The 18,703-nt window shown below is 44.1% G+C and overlaps 1 protein-coding gene across 4 annotated transcripts in view; it reads right to left on the reverse strand.

The window, feature by feature from the left end:
• The window catches only part of LOC140741108 (polypeptide N-acetylgalactosaminyltransferase 6-like), a 74,696-nt gene that overhangs the window by 37,550 nt on the left and 18,443 nt on the right, over window positions 1-18,703 (reverse strand). For all 4 annotated transcript variants that reach the window (XM_073070869.1, XM_073070868.1, XM_073070870.1 and 1 more), the window contains one exon: window positions 14,367-14,488. The gene's annotated coding sequence lies outside the window, so the exon portion shown is untranslated. The remainder of the gene's footprint in view (window positions 1-14,366; window positions 14,489-18,703) is intronic.

Consider the following 18,703-nt stretch of genomic DNA (forward strand, 5'->3'; position numbering starts at 1 on the left):
CTAAATTTCAATCTTTGAAGGATGTTCGACAGCTGTGGTAGGGCCTGAATGCCATCACCTCCTACAAAGTGAAACCGAGTGACAAAGGTTGCTCCCAGATGAACTCGATGCCTTTTATGCTCAGTTTGACCATCAAAACATGGACCTGTGATTTCAGTCTCTGAGGCTAACATAAGAGCATCCTTCAGGAGGGTGAACCCACGAGAAGCATCCGGCCCAGACAGGGTACCTGGCCAAGTACTAAAGACCTGTGCTGATCAACTGGCTGGAGTGTTCACTAATACCTTTAGCCTCTCTCTCCAGCAGTCTGAGGTACCTATCTAGTTCAAGCAGACTTCAATTATACCATTGCCCAAGAAGGATGTGGTAACCTGCCTCATTGACTAACGTCCAGTAGCACTTACTTCCAGTGTGAATATCTGGACAGCGATGATGCATATATCAAGATGCTCTTCATTCAAAACTATAAGAACATAAGAAATATGAGCAGGAGTAGGCCATCCGGCCCATTGAGCCTGCCCCGCCATTCAATAAGATCATGGCTGATCTGTCCGTAAACTCAGCTCCATCTACCTGCCTTTTCCCCATAACCCTTAATTCCCTTACTATGTAAAAACCTGTCGAACTGTTTCTAAATATATTTAGTGAAGAAGCCTCAACTGCTTCCCTTGGCAGAGAATTCCAAGGATTCACCACTCTCTGGGAAAAACAGTTTCTCCTCATTTCCATCCTAAATCTTCTCCCCTGAATCTTGAGGCAATGTCCCCTTGTTCTAGTCTCACCAACCAATGGAAACAACTTTCTTACTTCTGTCTTATCTATCCCTTTCAAAATTTTGTATGTTTCTATAAGATCCCCTCTCATTCTTCTGAACTCCAGAGAGTATAGTCCCGGGCGACTCAATCTGTCCCCATAGGTTAACCCCTTCATTTCTGGAATCAACCTGGTGAACCTCCTCTGCACTGCCTCCAAAGCCAATATATCCTTCCTCACGTACGGAGACCAGAACTGCACACAGTACTCCGGGTGTGGCCTCACCAGCACCCTGCATAGTTGCAGCATGATCTCCCTGCTCTTGAATTCAATCCCTCCAGCAATGAAGGCCAACATTCCGTTTGCCTTCTTAATAACCTTTTGTACCTGCAAGCCAACTTTTTGCGATTCATGCACAAGCACTCCCAGGTCCCTCTGCACAACAGCATGCTGCAAAACTAATCAATAAGCTTTAAGACCTTGGCCTCAATTCCTCCTTGTGCAACTGGATTCTCAATTTCCTCATGGATTGACAATATCATCTCCTCTACAATTTCCCTCACCGAGGCTGTGTGCTTAACTACTTGCTCGATCCTTATGACTGTGAGGCTAAACACAGCTATAATGCCATATATAAATTTGCCGACAACACCACTGTCATTGGCTGAATCAAACATGGTGATGAATCAGCATATAGAAGGGAACTTAAAATCTGGCTGAGTGGTGCCACAACAATAACCACTCACTCAATGTCAGCAAGACCAAGGAGCTGATTATTGACTTCAGGAGAAGGAAACTGGAGGTCCATGAGACAGTCCTCATCAGGGGATCAGAGATGGAGAGGGTCAACAACTTTAAACACCTCAGTGTTATCATTTCAAAGGACCCGTCCTGGGTCCAGCATGCAAGTGTTATTATGAAGAAAGCACAGCAGCACCTCTACTTTCTTAGAAGTTTGTGAAGATTCGATATGACATCTAAAACTTTGACAAACTTCTATAGATGTGTGGTGAAGAGTATATTGGCTGGCTGCATCACAGCCTGGTTTGGAAACACCAATGCCCTTGAACGGAAAATCCTATAAAAGGTAGTGGATACAGCCCAGTCCATCACGGGTAAAGTCCTCCCACCACTGAGCACATCTACACAGAGCGCTGTCAGAGGAAAGCAGCATCCATCATCCTCACCCCCCAGGCATCAGGAAGAAGGTACAGGAGCCTCAGTACCCACACCACCAGGTTCAGAAACAGTCATTAACCCTTTACCATTGGGCCCCTGAACCAGAGGGGATAACTTCACTTGCCCTATCACTGAACTGTTCCGACAACCTATGGACTCACTTTCACGGGCTCTTCATCTCAAGTTATCAATATTTACTGCTTATTTATTATCCTTTTTTCTTTTTGCATTTGCACAATTTGTTGTCCTTTGCACACTGGTTGTTATTTGTCCTGTTGAGTGTGTCTTTCATTGATCCTATTGTGTGATTGCCCACAAAAAAAATCTCAGGGTTGTAAATGGTGACATAAATTTACTTTGTACTTTGAAATGCAGTGGGTTCAATCCTGACCTCAGGTGATGTCTGAAACATAGAAAATCTACAGCACAATACAGGCCCTTCGGCCCACAAAGTTGTGCCGAACATGTCCCTACCTTAGAAATTACTAGGCTTACCCATAGCCCTCTATTTTTCTAAGCTCCATGTACCTATCCAAAAGTCTCTTAAAAGACCCTATCGTATTCGCCTGCACCACCGTTGCCGGCAACCCATTCCACACACTCACCACTCTGAGTAAAAAAACTTACCCCTGACATCTCCTCTGTACCTATTCCCCAGCATCTTAAACCTGTGTCCTCTTGTGGCAGCCATTTCAGCCCTGTGAAAAAGCCTCTGACTATCCCCCACGATCAATGCCTCTCATCATCTTATATACCTCTATCAGGTCACCTCTCAACCTCCGTTGCTCCAAGGAAAAAAGGCTGAGTTTGCTCAACCTGTTCTCATAAGGCATGCTCCCCAATCCAGCCAACATCCTTGTAAATCTCCTCTGCACCCTTTCTATGGCTTCCACATCCTTCCTGTAGTGAGGTGACCAGAACTGAGCACAGTACTCCAAGTGGGGTCTGACCAGGGTCCTATATAGCTACAACATTACTTCTCGGTTCCTAAATTCAATTCCACAATTGATGAAGACCAATGCACCGTATGCCTTCTTAACCACAGAGTCAACCTGCGTAGCTGCTTTGAGTGTCCTATGGACTCGGACCCCAAGATCCCTCTGATCCTCCACACTTCATGTGACTGCACAAGTTTCTCCTGTGGGCTCCCGTTTTGTCTCACATCCCAAAGAAGAGCGGGCTGGTAGATCAACTGGCCACTGTAATTTCCTCATTATCAAGGTGGCTTGATGGAAACGTGGGGAGAATCGCTTAGAGAGAAAAACTACTGTGGGAACAGGATTGCTCTGTAGGCCAGCACAAACACGATGGGCCAAATGGCCTCTAATGTGTGGAAACATAGTCATCTGTCATGTCCGCATCTTGTGAACAAATTTAATTCCAGGCAGTTATTTCAGCCATCTCATACAGCACGAGGCAGGAAACTACAAGATTACTGGAAGTTCTCACAACGTAATTGACAAAACCACTTAAGGACCGTTTGAAAAGAAATAGAACTGAAAGTGATCCTCCCTTGAATCTGAGCAGAATGGACCCAAACTCACTGGGATTTAGAACAACGATAGGTGAGTTTACTGAGTCACATGACTTCGAGGCTGCCTGAGAGTATAGATGCTGAGTGGAGGCCCCTCCTCTAGAGGAACTCCACAATCAGGTGCATGATTATAGAGCAAGATGTAGAGGAGAGGGAACTTATTCTGAGGATTATAAATCTTTGGAATTCCCAGAAAGGCAGAATCATTCAAGACTGACACAGATAAATTTTTGGATCGAGGCAACGTTGGGATTTGGGGGAGGAAGATAAAATGGACAGGGAAGTAGAGGCATTGCTAAACATCTGATTGTTAAACAGTGGAGCAACCATAAACCTACTCTTGCTCGTACATTATGCCATTCTTATTAATGTGTAAAATAAATTATTTCAAGAAAGTAAATAATCTAGTGGTCAAAATTAATCTTTGAAACATGGAAACCAGATAGGGCAGATTACACAGTAGAATCACAAATATTTTAGGCAGATTTGGTGCTAGCTTCTCCCGTTACAGACTAATACCTTTCAAAACCAAATATCATCCACATTACTCAGCAATTAAATTAATTTTAAAAAAACCTTCTCTCTGATTGACACAATAGTGGTTATTTAAATGAATAGCCCCAGCCACCTGCCCCTCACATCTTGAGACAGTATTCCTGTAAACAGTCAGCTGTCAACAAAAGTAACTCCTATGCTGCACTGAATTTATAGGGCTAATGTGCCAAGAACAGTTTCCAGGCTCTCAGATTTACAAATGTCATTCAACTCTGAGCTTTTACAATGAAATGTCAACAAATACACTCAAAAACTTCTATAGTTGTACCGTGGAGAGCATTCTGACAGGCTGCATCACTGTCTGGTATGGAGGGGGCTACTGCTCAGGACCGAAAGAAGCTGCAGAGGGCTGTAAATCTAGTCAGCTCCATCTTGGGTACTAGCCTACAAAGTACCCAGGACATCTTCAGGGAGCGGTGTCTCAGTCATACAATAGACAATAGGTGCAGAAGTAGACCATTCGGTCCTTCGAGCCTGCACCGCCATTCTGAGATCATGGCTGATCATCTACTATCAATACCCTGTTCCTGCCTTGTCCCCATATCCCTTGATTCCCCTATCCATAAGATACCTATCTAGCTCCTTCTTGAAAGCATCCAGAGAATTGGCCTCCACTGCCTTCTGAGGCAGTGCATTCCAGACCCCCACAACTCTCTGGGAAAAGAAGTTTTTCCTTAACTCTGTCCTAAATGACCTACCCCTTATTCTCAAATCATGCCCTCTGGTACTGGACTCTCCCAGCATCTGGAACATATTTCCTGCCTCTATCTTGTCCAATCCCTTAATAATCTTATATGTTTCAATCAGATTCCCTCTCAATCTCCTTAATTCCAGCGTGTACAAGCCCAGTCTCTCTAACCTCTCTGTGTAAGACAGTCCGGATATCCCAGGAATTAACCTCGTGAATCTACGCTGCACTTCCTCTACAGCCAGGATGTCCTTCCTTAACCCTGGAGACCAAAACTGTACACAATACTCCAGGTGTGGTCTCACCAGGGCCCTGTACAAATGCAAGAGGATTTCCTTGCTCTTGTACTCAATTCCCTTTGTAATAAAGGCCAACATTCCATTAGCCTTCTTCACTGCCTGCTGCACTTGCTCATTCACTTTCAGTGACTGATGAACAAGGACTCCTAGATCTCTTTGTATTTCTCCCTTACCTAACTCTAACACCATTCAGATAATAATCTGCCTTCCTGTTCTTACTCCCAAAGTGGATAACCTCACACTTATTCACATTAAACGTCATCTGCCAAGTATCTGCCCACTCACGCAGCCTTTCCAAGTCACCCTGAATTCTCCTAACATCCTCATCACATGTCACACTGCCACCCAGCTTAGTATCATCAGCAAACTTGCTGATGTTATTCTCAATGCCTTCATTTAAATCGTTGATGTAAATCATAAACAGCTGTGGTCCCAATACCGAGCCCTGTGGCACCCCACTAGTCACCACCTGCCATTCCGAGAAACACCCATTCACTGTTACCTTTGCTTTCTATCTGCCAACTAGTTTTCTATCCATGTCAATATCTTCCCCCCAATGCCATGAGCTCTGATTTTACCCACCAATCTCCTATGTGGGACCTTATCAAATGCCTTCTGAAAATCGAGGTACACTACATCCACTGGATCTCCCTTGTCTAACTTCCTGGTTACATCCTCGAAAAACTCCAATAGATTAGTCAAGCATGATTTGCCCTTGGTAAATCCATGCTGGCTCGGCCCAATCCTACCACTGCTATCTAGATATGCCACTATTTCATCTTTAATAATGGACTCTAGCATCTTCCCCACTACTGATGTTAGGCTGACAGGATGATAGTTCTCTGTTTTCTCCCTCCCTCCTTTCTTAAAAAGTGGGATAACATTAGCCATTCTCCAATCCTCAGGAACTGATCCTGAATCTAAGGAACATTGGAAAATGATTACCAATGCATCCGTAATTTCCAGGGCCACCTCCTTTAGTACCCTAGGATGCAGACCATCTGGACCTGGGGATTTGTCAGCCTTCAGTCCCATCAGTCTACTCATCACCGTTTCCTTCCTAATGTCAATCTGTTTCATTTCCTCTATTACCCTATGTCCTTGGCCCATCCATACATCTGGGAGATTGCTTGTGTCTTCCCTAGTGAAGACAGATCTAAAGTACTTATTAAATTCTTCTGCCATTTCTCTGTTTCCCATAACAATTTCACCCAATTCATTCTTCAAGGGCCCAACATTGTTCTTAACTATCTTCTTTCTCTTCACATACCTAAAAAAGCTTTTGCTATCCTCCTTTATATTCCTGGCTAGCTTGCGTTCGTACCTCATTTTTTCTCCCCGTATTGCCTTTTTAGTTAAGTTCTGTTGTTCCTTAAAAACTTCCCAATCATCTGTCCTCCCACTCACCTTAGCTCTGTCATATTTCCTTTTTTTTAATGCTATGCAGTCTCTGACTTCCTTTGTCAACCACTGTGGCCCCTTTCCCCCCTTTGAATCCTTCCTTCTCCGGGGGATGAACTGATTTTGCACCTTGTGCATTATTCCCAAGAATACCTGCCATTGCTGTTCCACTGTCTTTTCTGCTAGAATATCTGTCCAGTCAACTTTGCCCAGCTCCTCCCTCATGGCTCCATAGTCTCCTTTGTTCAACTGCAACACTGACACCTCCGAGCTGCCCTTATCCTTCTCAAATTGCAGATAAAAACTTATCATATTATGGTCACTACCTCCTAATGGCTCCTTTACTTCAAGATCGCTTATCAAATCCTGTTCATTACGCAACACTAAATCCAGAATAGCCTTGTCCCTGGTCGGCTCTCGTACAAGCTGTTCCAAGAATGCATCCCGTAGGCACTCTACAAACTCCCTATCCTGGGGTCCAGCACCAACCTGATTCTCCCAGTTCACCTGCATGTTGAAATCCCCCATAACTACTGCGACATTACCTTTCCCACATGCCAATGTTAACTCCCTATTCAACTTGCACCCAATATCCATGCTACTGTTTGGTGGCCTGTAGACAACACCCATTAGGGTTTTTTTTGCCCTTACTGTTCCTCAGTTCTATCCACACAGACTCTACTTCTCCTGATCCTATGTCCCCCCTTGCAAAGGACTGAATCTCATTCCTCACCAACAGGGCCACCCCACCCCCTCTGCCCACATTTCTGTCCCTACGATAGCACGTATACCCTTGTACATTCATTTCCCAGGTCTGATCTCCCTGCAGCCATGTCTCCGTTATCCCAACAACATCATAGTTACCCACTCGCACCTGAGCTTCAAGCTCATCCGCCTTATTTCTGACACTTCGTGCATTCAGATATAGGATTTTTAGCCCATTTCTCCTCTCTCTGTTTAAATCACTGCCTATTGTGCTTAACCCAGCTCCCCGAACTCCCATCGGGCTATATGCCCCTTGAATTTTGTTGTCCTTTCTAAATTTACTTATTCTTTCAGCACATTTAACTCCATGTTCAGCTTCATAGTCAGCTCCATCTTGGGCACTAGCCTACAAAGTACCCAGGACATCTTCAAGGAATGGTGTCTCAGAAAGGCAGCGTCCGTCATTAAGGACCCCCAGCACCCAGGGCATGCCCCTTTCTCACTGTTACCATCAGGTAGGAGGTACAGAAGCCTGAAAACACACACTCAGTGATTCAGGAACAGCTTCTTCCCCTCTGCTGGCCGATTCCTAAATGGGATGGGGATTCATTGCAGGAAAGCTACTAGAGAGAATTCTTAGGAATAGGATTTATGAGCATTTGTGCGCAGCAAGTCATGCCATACTAACTTAATTGAGTTTTTTGACAAGAGTAATTGATGAAGATTGAGCTGTAGACATTGTCTACATGGATTTTAGTAAGGCGTTTGACAAGGTCCCTCATAGGAGGCTCATCCAGAAGATTAAGATGCATGGGGTCCGTGGTGAATTGGCTGTTTGGATTCAGAACTGGCTTACTCTAGAAGACAGAGGGTGGTGATTGAAGGGACTTATTCTAGCTGGAGGTCTGTGATCAGTGGTGTTCTGCAGGGTTCTGTACTGGGACCTCTGCTGTTTGTGACGTCTATAAATGACCTGGATGAATATGTAGGTGGGTGGGTTAGTAAGTTTGCAGATGTTACCAAGGTTGGTGGAGTTGTGGACAGTGTAGAAAACTGGGTAAAGAATGCAACACGATATAGATCAGTTGCAGATACGAGCAGAGAAATGGCAGACGGAGTTTAACCCTGATAAATGTGAGGTGTTGCATCTTGGTAGGGCAAATGTAAAGAGACAATGTTAAGGGCAAGACCTTTCACAGTGTTGATGAGCAGAGAGATCTCGGGGTCCAAGTTCATAGTTCCTTGAAAGTGGTTGATAGAGTGGTTAAGAAGCCATATGGAATGCTTGCCTTTATTAGTCAGGGCATTGAGTTCAGAAGTCAGGAAATTATGTCACAGGTTTATAAAACTCTGGTGCGGCCACATCTGGAGTATTGCATACAGTTCTGGTCACCCCACTATAGGAAGGATATTGAGGCTTTGAAGAGGGTGCAGAAGAGGTTTAACAGAATGCTGCCTGATTTAGAGGGTGCGTGCTATTACGAGAGCCTGGACAAACTTGGGTTGTTTTCTCTGGAGTGATAGAGGCTGAGTGGAGATCTGATAGAGGTTTATAAGATTATGAGAGGCACAGATAGACAAACAGTATCTTTTTCCCAGGGTTGAAATGCCTAATACCAATGGGCATGCAGGAGGTCATTTCAAAGGAGATGTGAGGGACAAGTTTTCTTTAAAAAAAAACAGACATTGGTGTGTGGAATGCACAGCCTGGGGTGGTGGTAGAGGCAGATACATTAGGGACTTGTAAGAGTCATTTACACATGCACGTGAATGTGGGGAAAATGGAAGGAATTGGACATTGTGTAAGCAGAGGAGATTAGTTAGTTAGCCATTTGGTGGTTAATTGGTTCAGAAAAACATTGTGAGCTGAAGGGCCTGTTTTATGTTCTAAGGTGGACTTTGGCAGCAGAGTGGTGCATTGGTTAGTGATGCTTCCTCAGCGACCCAGGTTTAATCTTGACCTTTGGCACTGTTTCCCCTGTGACCCCACCCTAGGTTCTCTGGCAACTCCCTATAGCCTGAATACTGACTGGTATAAAATGACTGGTATAATTTTCCCCTAGTGTGGGTGGGTGATGGGAAAATCCAGCGGGAGGGGATGTATTAATGAGCACGAGACAGCAAAGGTCATAGAGAATGAGATTGCCAAGAGCCAGCAGAAGATGGACCGAATGATCTCCTTCTGCATCAGGAGTAAATCTATAGATGAGAGATCAGCTATGATCATACTGAATGGCAAAGCAGGCATGAAGGGCTAAATGTCCTCTTCCTGCTTCTATTTCTTTTGCTCTCTCCACCTTTCTAGGGTGTCAAAAAGATTGGGAACCCCTGCTCAACATTCATCATGGACAGTTTGACTTTATTGGGCAGATTGCATTTGTGGCAGGCCTGTAGCCTGAAGATTTGCTTGGAGGTGACATCACAGGTCCACTTCAAAATAGCTTTATTGAGCCATTTGTCATTGTTGGTCAGATTCTGCTCTGGATAGAATATCACTGGCAAAGAGTCCAGGTCGCTCTTCGCCATCACTGCACTTGTGGTTGCCACCAGGAATGGTTTACCCTTAAAAGAGAGACTCAATTATCATGGAATTATCACCATTCTCAGTGGTGATAGGAGAAGAGTGCTACTCTGACACATTCTCTTTGATGAATTTGTGTTGCTCAGTATATAAAGCACACAGGGAAGTCCTGCTCAGGAAAAGCTTCAGTGACGAAAGATTTAAAATAAAAAGATTGAGATTTTTATTTTAAAAAATTTAAAATATTCATGCATACATCATAGTTAAGGAGGGTGTGGTGAACTAGATATACCTGTCTGACTGCTCCTGTGGCTCCTCCCAAGACCCTGCTGACTACCCCTGTGGCTCCTCCCACAGACCCCTGTATAAAGGCGACTGTGGCCTGCTGCTCTCCCTCATTTTCCCCAGGATGTAGTGTTGTCCTTCAGTCAATAAAAGCCGATATCTCACTTCCTAAGTCTCGGCGTGAGTTATTGATGGTGCATCAGAGGGTTAGTTATAGTCACTGACAAATAAGTTGCAAGACTGCAAAGAAAATTTACACAAATCACAAGCCACAAGGGCAAACCTCAAGCAGTTTAGGATTCAGGAGCCCCGCGAAGAAGTTGTGAATGTGCAGAGACCAGTCATTTCCCACTCAAGAAGTGAAGAGAAATCTGACTGCAGCAACATTCAGCACAGTTCCTCCTCTTGCATCCCCACACTACAGCCAAGAAGATTCAGAATGGGGACCATTGTGACATCATTTACTGATTCACAATGAATAACCCATTACAGCACCACTTTAGCAAAAGGCTGCATTGAGCATCCACAAGAGCAGTACTTATTTTTGGCAACAGGACTCCCTGGAATCAACACAAGGGAAAGTTACAAGGCTACAATTAACGTTTAGATAAATGACAAACCACAATAGCAAACCTCAGTAGCAAATGTTACTAAACATTGACCATTGAATATTACTATTAAGAGGTCAGGACTGGAAACTGGTGCAGGGCTGAACCAAATAAAAAAAGTTAGCCTGTCACTGTTAATCTTTCAAAGGACTAACGTTAGCAGTACTTGTGTGCAACCAGAATAGTTCTGGGACTCGGTGCTTTATCTCAAGCAATACAAACAAATTGCTGGAGGAACTCAGTAGGTCAGGCAGCATCTATGGAAGGGAAAAACAGTCAACATTTCAGGCCAAGACCCTTCATCAGGACTCACTTGATTCTCTTTTAAAGTACAATTATTTAAACTAATAAATGTTGCTTAAAAGCAAAGAATGTGGATGCAAGCATTGTATGCTGCTTAAATACAAGTTCAGAAATAATGGGTATTGTATTGAAAGGGACAACTATCCAATAGCTTCGGCCTTCAATACATAACAATTACTTTGCTTATTCCTTATCACGTTTACAGGGCTTGCCAAGCTATTTGGGAAGTCATCAAGAATTGACTTGGGGTGCCACAGTAGCACAGCGGTTAGTGAAATGCTATTAAAGCTTGGGGGTCAGAGTTCAATTCCGACTTCATCTGTAAAGAGTTGGTACGTGCATGTTTCCTCCGGGTGCTCTGGTTTCCTCCCACAATCCAAAAACTTAACAGTTAATAGGTTAATTGGTCTTTGTGATCAGGCTAGGGTTAAATCAATGGGTTGTTGGCAGCATGGCTCGAAGGACTGGAAGGGGTGTTACATCTCTAAATAAGAATAAAATGTATTCTGACCAGAATGACTTGATAGTCCACAAATTACAATGTACTACCTTGGTTGTTTGATTTTCAGCTTCCTAGTCCAGTATCAAAACCACTCTGACCACACCTGCATGGTATCAAATTCTTCCCACCCGAGCACTTCTGAAAGAAGAATGGATTCTTTGATCCCCATCTAAAGGAGCTATTGTGTCGATTGAAACAGAAGTTGGATGAATTATTGAGTCAAGCACTGAGAGAAATGATTGACTGCTGAATGAGAATATAATAATTTCCAAGTTATTTCCTTAGCAGGCAATCTACTGGCTTAGGCATTTTGAGCTGAATAGGGAAACTTTGAAGAATCTTTCCTCAGGAGCTGGGAATGTTTGTCACAGTGCAAAACATGGCAGTCGGCTGTGGAAGCAATAGGCCAACGGACCCTTTACCAGTGCTGCTCAATCTTTTCTCCTCTGGATACTCATCTTAATCAATTATCACTCCTCTGATGCATTGGGTTTCTGACTCTACAGGAGCCACAGAAACGCAATGGGTTTTCACAAACCACAATAGCAAACCTCTCAGTTTGGGATTAACAATCTGTTACTTAAATGATATTTCTCCCCCCCCCCCCCCCCCGGGGAAAAAAAGCTTTCCTATTGTAACAGTGTGCCTAACGTCAATAATAAGAGTATTCATCTTTGTAGCGGAATCCTTCAACTCAGGGCACAGGTCAGAAAAGTGATGGAACTCACTCTTTCTTTATCTAGGCGAAGGCAGCTCTAACACCAGTCAAGACAATTGATCCCATCCAGGCTCCCTTGATTGGCATCCTAACCCCCATCTTATCAATTCTATTCATGACCTCCACCACAGGCACACCATCACTGCAATGTGTACCATGTCCAGAATGCATTACAGCGACTTGTCAAAGCTGTTCCTACGGCACTTCTCGAGCACATGGGGCCTACACAGGCAGCAGGAACTCGGCAACACCAACGCCAACTGCAGCTTCTCTCCAAGAGCACACAGCACCGATTTGGAACTGCATTCCTGTTCCTTCGTTACCACTGAGTGTTACCCCAGTATCTTCAGTGTAGTGACTCACTAAAACTGACCCATGGGGGGGGGGGAAGAGAAAGAGAGGGGCAAAGAGGAGAGGAGGCATGGAGATAGAGGGGCTGGGAGACAGAGGTGAAGAGAAGGAGGGAGAGAAGAATGTGATGTTTTATACTTCCCTCACCCCCTCCATCTCCACGCCTTGCTGCCCCCCCCCCCACCAAAAGTGATAAAACAGACCTCTCCTGAACTATGTCTTAAGTGGCAGTGGTACACCTTTTACAATAGCAGGAACATTCACCTAGTGTCTTTCCCTATGTAGTTTCAATGGGACCGTGTCAGAGAGTCCCACACCCAATGACTGGTTTCACCATCCACAAAATATCAGTTGGAAGTTAAATTGTGTACAGGATTTATTTCCTGAAGGCTGGTTTTCATTTTAGTTTATCCATAATTTTAGAACTCCACAACGATCCCTGACATTCACCAGAAGGACTTCAACAATTTAAGGCGGCAACTCATCACCATAAACCCATAAGATATAGGAACAGAATTAGGGTTGATCCTTCTCCCTCTCGGACCCAATCTCCTGCTCCCTCCCTGTATTCCTCATGCCCTGACTTACCAAGAAACTATCAACCTCCGCCTTAACTATCACCACCTTCTCCAGGGCAATTAGGGAGCCAACCTCTGGTGCTGTCTGTGTGGAGTTTGCATGTGCCCCCCCCCCCCCAGTCTCCTCCCACACCCCAAAGACATGAGGTTAGTAGGTTAAGTGGCCTTTGTAAATTGCTCTAGTGTATAGGTGTCTGGGCAGAATATGGTGAGAATAGCATGGGATTAGTGTAGGTGGTTGTCTGGTGTATGGCACAGACAGTGAATCAAAGGAGCCGTTTCCATTTGGTTTGATATTTAAGGATTGGCAATAAATGCTGACCTTGGCAGCAACGCCCACATCCTGTGAATGAATAATAATAATAAAAAAAGAAATTACATTGTGTGGTTATACATTGGTGTGGAAAGGATGTGGTGCTCATTACAATTCCAAGTTAGAAACATTTACAATGCCAGAAGGAAAAAACAAGTCCAGAAGCACAAGCAACATTTTGACTTGGGATCCCGTGAGCTACGCTCATCTACAGTGAATCTCCTACTTCAGAAAATAAATGACTTTAGACACTGCTGGTTTACAAGCAAGTTGAAGTCTTCAGCCAGCAGAGAGTATTTTGGAAGACACTTTGCACAATGTTGATCAGGTAGAGACTCAATTCGTTCTGATCAGTTCTTGCTGCCAATCAAAGCAACAGGACGTATAAAAGATGGAATATACATTCCACGTCTCAAAGTAGAATTGATTCTCTTGTGCCCCTTTGAAAACACAAGAAATATAATTCCTTTATCCTGTTTGGCAACCACATTGGAACTATGCAGTGAGCAGGGTATGGTCTGAACTTTGCAAGGAAAGTAACCATTTAAGAAAGAGACACAAAATTCTTGACCCTGCAAGGTGCAAAAACTTACCAAAATAGAATGAACTAACTTGGTGTAATCTACTAAATGATTTAGCCTGGCACTAAACTAGCCAGATATTGAATAGGCACTATTATCTTCAAATATTGAAATAACTGGCACAGAGCCTGTTGGCTGAGGAACCTCACCTTAATGGGCATCTATTACAATAGTTGATGCATAATACCCACAAAAATTACAGGCAGAACACATCGTAATGTGACAGCAAGATCTCAAAGTATTGACTCCTTTCCAGAACATTTTCTTAGGCAGCAATTAATTGTCTAACTCATCATATATACACACAAAGGCATAGATGTATTTGAATACTTCAACTCAAGACACAAATAAAGCTGGAAGAGAGGATTAAAGAGCATTACCTGGTTTAGCAGTTCTATTGGGCAGTTTCTCAAGGGCTGCAGCCTGCTAGCAAATCTGTAGTTACGTTACAAATCGTACATACAAAGTGGAAATCAAGATGAGGATCCTTACCGTGTACAATTTGTAGGTTTGTGAGGTAGCTGTTGGATATATCAGCATGCACAGGCTGCCTTGGACCTCATTTCCACCCAACTCCAGGCCCAAACTGACATTTTTCTGTTTCCAGTTCCGCCCTATTTTTAAAGAAACAAAATAAAAATACTCAGTTTCAAGAATATACTATCACCTTTTCCCATTAGTAATGTCTGTATCCTTGGGCAAGGACTGGAGTCATTTCTGTTGCAGGATGCAAAAGCTGGAACATATCCATGCCAGAAATGTCTAAGCATATTAACTCTTTGAAGGCAGCTGCAGTACTTCTGTATCATCATGCAAAAATCCATTTGATCAGAAGTTGCGTTATTTAATAGGCTGGTAGTGCAGTCCCTTTGGGTCCTCTCATTAATTCCAGCCTAGACTAGATGGGATAAAACTCTCCGCACTAGTGGCTAAGTCATGACTATTGCAATCCCACTCTGCCTCCTGGCAGGCAAGTCTGCACAGCTGCCAAACACCAACATTAAATAGACAACCTCATTCAGAGAGGCCATAAATACTACTTCAGGAAATGGAAGCATTAGCTTGCAACAATTTGAATTTATCTTCAACGCTATCTTGGGATCTGGGATGACTTGCTTTCTGTCAGGTTTTGTGGGGCCAGGCCGAGTGACAAGGCCAGTGGGGAACCGCAGACTCAACCGCTCGACAGCTGAAGAATAAGGCAGCGTCTGGAGCACACAGATTCCCTGCCGAAGTTCTAAAGCATGGCAGAGGAATATTTGTGACGTGATCATTATCCAGTCTGGGAGGCAGAGGGCATGCCAGGGAATTTCAGAGACATTGTTGTTCTTCAACTATCAGAAAGTCTTTTCAACCTCTTGCCAGGCTGGTGCAGTCCTGAGATTTTACCAGATAGTGTGCTACCACACAACAGTGTACTCAGGCAGAGACAAGAGCGTACCTTACTGACATCATACCATCTTGTAATGGGGGTAGTAGGGAAAAATCCCGATCTTCAGCTAATGGGCTTCTGTGCCAGTTATTTCAATGACTGACGTCAATGGCAGTGGCTATTCAATGTCTGGTTAGTTGTACACCAGGCTGTCATTTGTACTGCCAGGGCCATCAATAATACAGCACTCTTTCGGGTGGAGTAACATTAACTTAAAAGGTGCTCAACATGGCCTTATTGATCAACCAAATGATCTCTTACATTCTAATTGGATAGAAATAGATCCAATGTTCCCTTTCAATACACACAAGTGGCCCTGTTGTCCAAAAAAAAACAAAATAAAGGGTTTAATTTGAGGAGAAAAAAGTGCAAGTTTCCCCCACATAGTCTAAACACTCAAAGTCAAAAGGCAGCTTTCATGCTTTTTGTTGAATAATCTGTTTACCAAGTAGAAGGCAAGTTAGAACTGGGAACTGTGCTCTTCCTCTGTCACCTCCGTCTCAGAGCCCAATTCTTTGGCAAGCATTCCCCACCCCACACCAATGACCCCTCCTCCTGTCTCCAACCCACCCTCCTCTTCTTGAGCAGTCAACTCTGGTTTTCTGCCTTCTCTGTACCATTTCATCTCTAATTGCTGACAAGACATCAACTAGTTTAACTTCTCGTTATCACCATGGATGTCAAAGTTCAGAGCAAATGATCAAAGAACATGTATGTCACCACATACAACACTGAGATTCATTTTCTTGCAAGCATTCACAGTAGATACAACCAAAGACCACACCCAAAAGGGCAGACAAATGACCAGTGTGCAAAAGACAACAACCGTGTAAATATAAAAGAAAATACAAACAAATGCAAGCAATGAATATTAAGAACATGAGATGAAGAGTTGTTAAAAATGAGTCCTTAGGTTGTCTGAACATTTTAAATGATGGGGCAAATGAAGTTGAGTGAAATTATCCCCTTTGGTTTAAGAGCCTGATGGCTGAGGGGTAATATCTGTTCCTGAACCTGGCAGTGTGAGTCCTAAGACTCCTGTACCTTCTTCCGAATGGCGGTAGTGAAAAGTGAACATGACCTGGGTGTTGGGGGACCCTGACGATGGATGCTGCTTTCCTGCTACAATGGCCCGTGTAGATGTGCTCGGCTTTACCCATGATGGATTGGGTGTACCCACGACTTTTTGCAGGATTTTCCATTCAAGGGTACTGGTGCTTCCATACCAGGCTGTAATGCAACCAGTCAATCTACTCTCCATTGTGTATCTATAGAAGTTTGTCATGCTGAATCTTCACAAACTCCTAAGTAGAGGTGCTGCTGTGCTTTCTTCATAATTGCACTTACACCCTGAGCCCAGGACGGGTCTTCTGAAATGTCAACTCCGAGGAATTTAAAGTTGCTGACCCTCTCTACATTTGATACCCCAGTGAGGATTGGCTCACAGACCTCAGGTTTCTTCCTCCTGAAGTCAATAACCAGTTCCTTGGTCTTGCTGACATTGAGGGAGAGGTTGTTGTTATGACACCACTCAGTCAGATTTTCAGTCTCCCTCCTATATGCTGATTCATCACCACCTTTGATTCGGCCTACGACAGTGGTGTCATCAGCAAATTCGAATATGCCATTGGAGCTGTGCTTAGCCACACAGTCATAGGTGTAAAGTGAGCAGAGCAGGGGGTTAAGTACACAGCTTTATGGTGTATCTGTGCTGATAGAGACCATGGAGCGGATGTTGTTGCCAATCGGAATTGGCTGAGGTCTGCAAGTCAGGAAATCGAAGATCCAATTACACAAGGAGATATTCAGACCAAGGTCTTGAAGCTTACTGATTAGTTTTGAGGGGATGATAGTATTGAATTCTAAGCTGCAGTTGATAAAGAGCATCCTGATGTATGCATCTCTGCTGTCCAGTCCCTTATACACTGATGCACCATCAAGAACTCACTCTGAGACGTAAAGGTGAGGTATCGGCTTTTATTGACTGGAAGAAGGAACGAGCAGTGAGTGACCACCATACTACATCCTGGAGACAGAGAGGCCGGGCTCAGACCTCCATCACCTTTGTGGGAGGAGCCACAGGAGCAGTCAGCAGGGGGCGTGTCCAGACAGGTATATGTAGTTCACCACATACACATTTCTATTATACACAGAAATATATACTTCTGATCCCCACCAAGAAGGCCTTAAAACTTTCCGCTTCTTTCTCAACAACAGACACAACCAGTTTCCTCTTCTCCATCTGGCAGAACTGGTCCTCACAATCAACAATTTTTCCTTTAACTCCTCCCACTTTCTTCAAAGTCAAGGTGTAGCCATGGGCACCCGTGTGGGCCCCAGCTATGCCTGCCTTCTCATTAGCTATGTGCAACAGTCCATGTTCCAAGCCTTCCCTGGTAAGGCTTCCAAATTCTTTCTACACTACATTGACGGCTACATTGGTGCTGCTTCATGCACCTATACCGAGTTCGTCAATTTTATCAACTTTGCCACCAACCTCCACCCTGCTCTTAAATTAACTTGGGCCATTTCTGACACCTCTCTCCCCTTTCTCAATCTCTCTCTGTCTCCATCACTGGAGACAAACTGTCAACCAATATCTTTTATAAACCTACTGATTCCCACAGTTATCTCGACTATAGCTCTTCCCACCCTGTCTCCTGTAAAAATGCTATTTCCTTTTCTCAGTTCTTTCATCTCGATCACATCTGTTCCCAGGATTAGGTTTTCTATTCCAGGACATCAGAGATGTCGCCCTCCTTCAAAGTATGAGGTTATTGATGCTGCCCTCACCTGCATCTCCTCCATTTCCCAAGCATTCCCACTCACCCCATCTTCCTCACCTTAACAGGAATAGAGTTTCACTTGTCCTCACCGACTGTCCCATAAGCCTTTCCACAGGGATCGCTCCCTCTGTGATTCCCTTGTCCATTCATCCCTCTCCACTCATCTCCCTCCTGGCACTCATCCCTGAAAGCAGAAGTGTTACACCTGTCCATTCACATCCTCCCAAACCTCCATTCAGGGCTCCAAACAGTCCTTTCAACTGGGGTTGAGGAGGAGATAGAGAAAAAAAGGATCAGCCATGATGGAATGGTGGAGCAGACTCGATGGGCCAGATGGCCTAATTCTGCTCCTATGTCTTATGGTCTTAGGGAAAAGTGGAATTTCCTGGTGGCCAACCATTTCAGTTCTTATCCCCATTCCCATTCCAACCTGTTGGTCCGTGGCCTCTTCTGCCACAATGAGGCCACCCTCAGGTTGGAGGAGCAACACCTCATATTCCATTTATGTAGCCTCCAACACGATGGCATAAACATCAATTTATCTAACTTCCAGTAACTTTCCCTTCCTCCTTTCCTCTTCTTCACTTCCCCACTCTGGCCTCTTACCTCTT

The sequence above is a fragment of the Hemitrygon akajei genome, chromosome 18 (genome assembly GCF_048418815.1).
Source record: "Hemitrygon akajei chromosome 18, sHemAka1.3, whole genome shotgun sequence".
In the NCBI taxonomy this organism is placed as follows: domain Eukaryota; kingdom Metazoa; phylum Chordata; class Chondrichthyes; order Myliobatiformes; family Dasyatidae; genus Hemitrygon; species Hemitrygon akajei.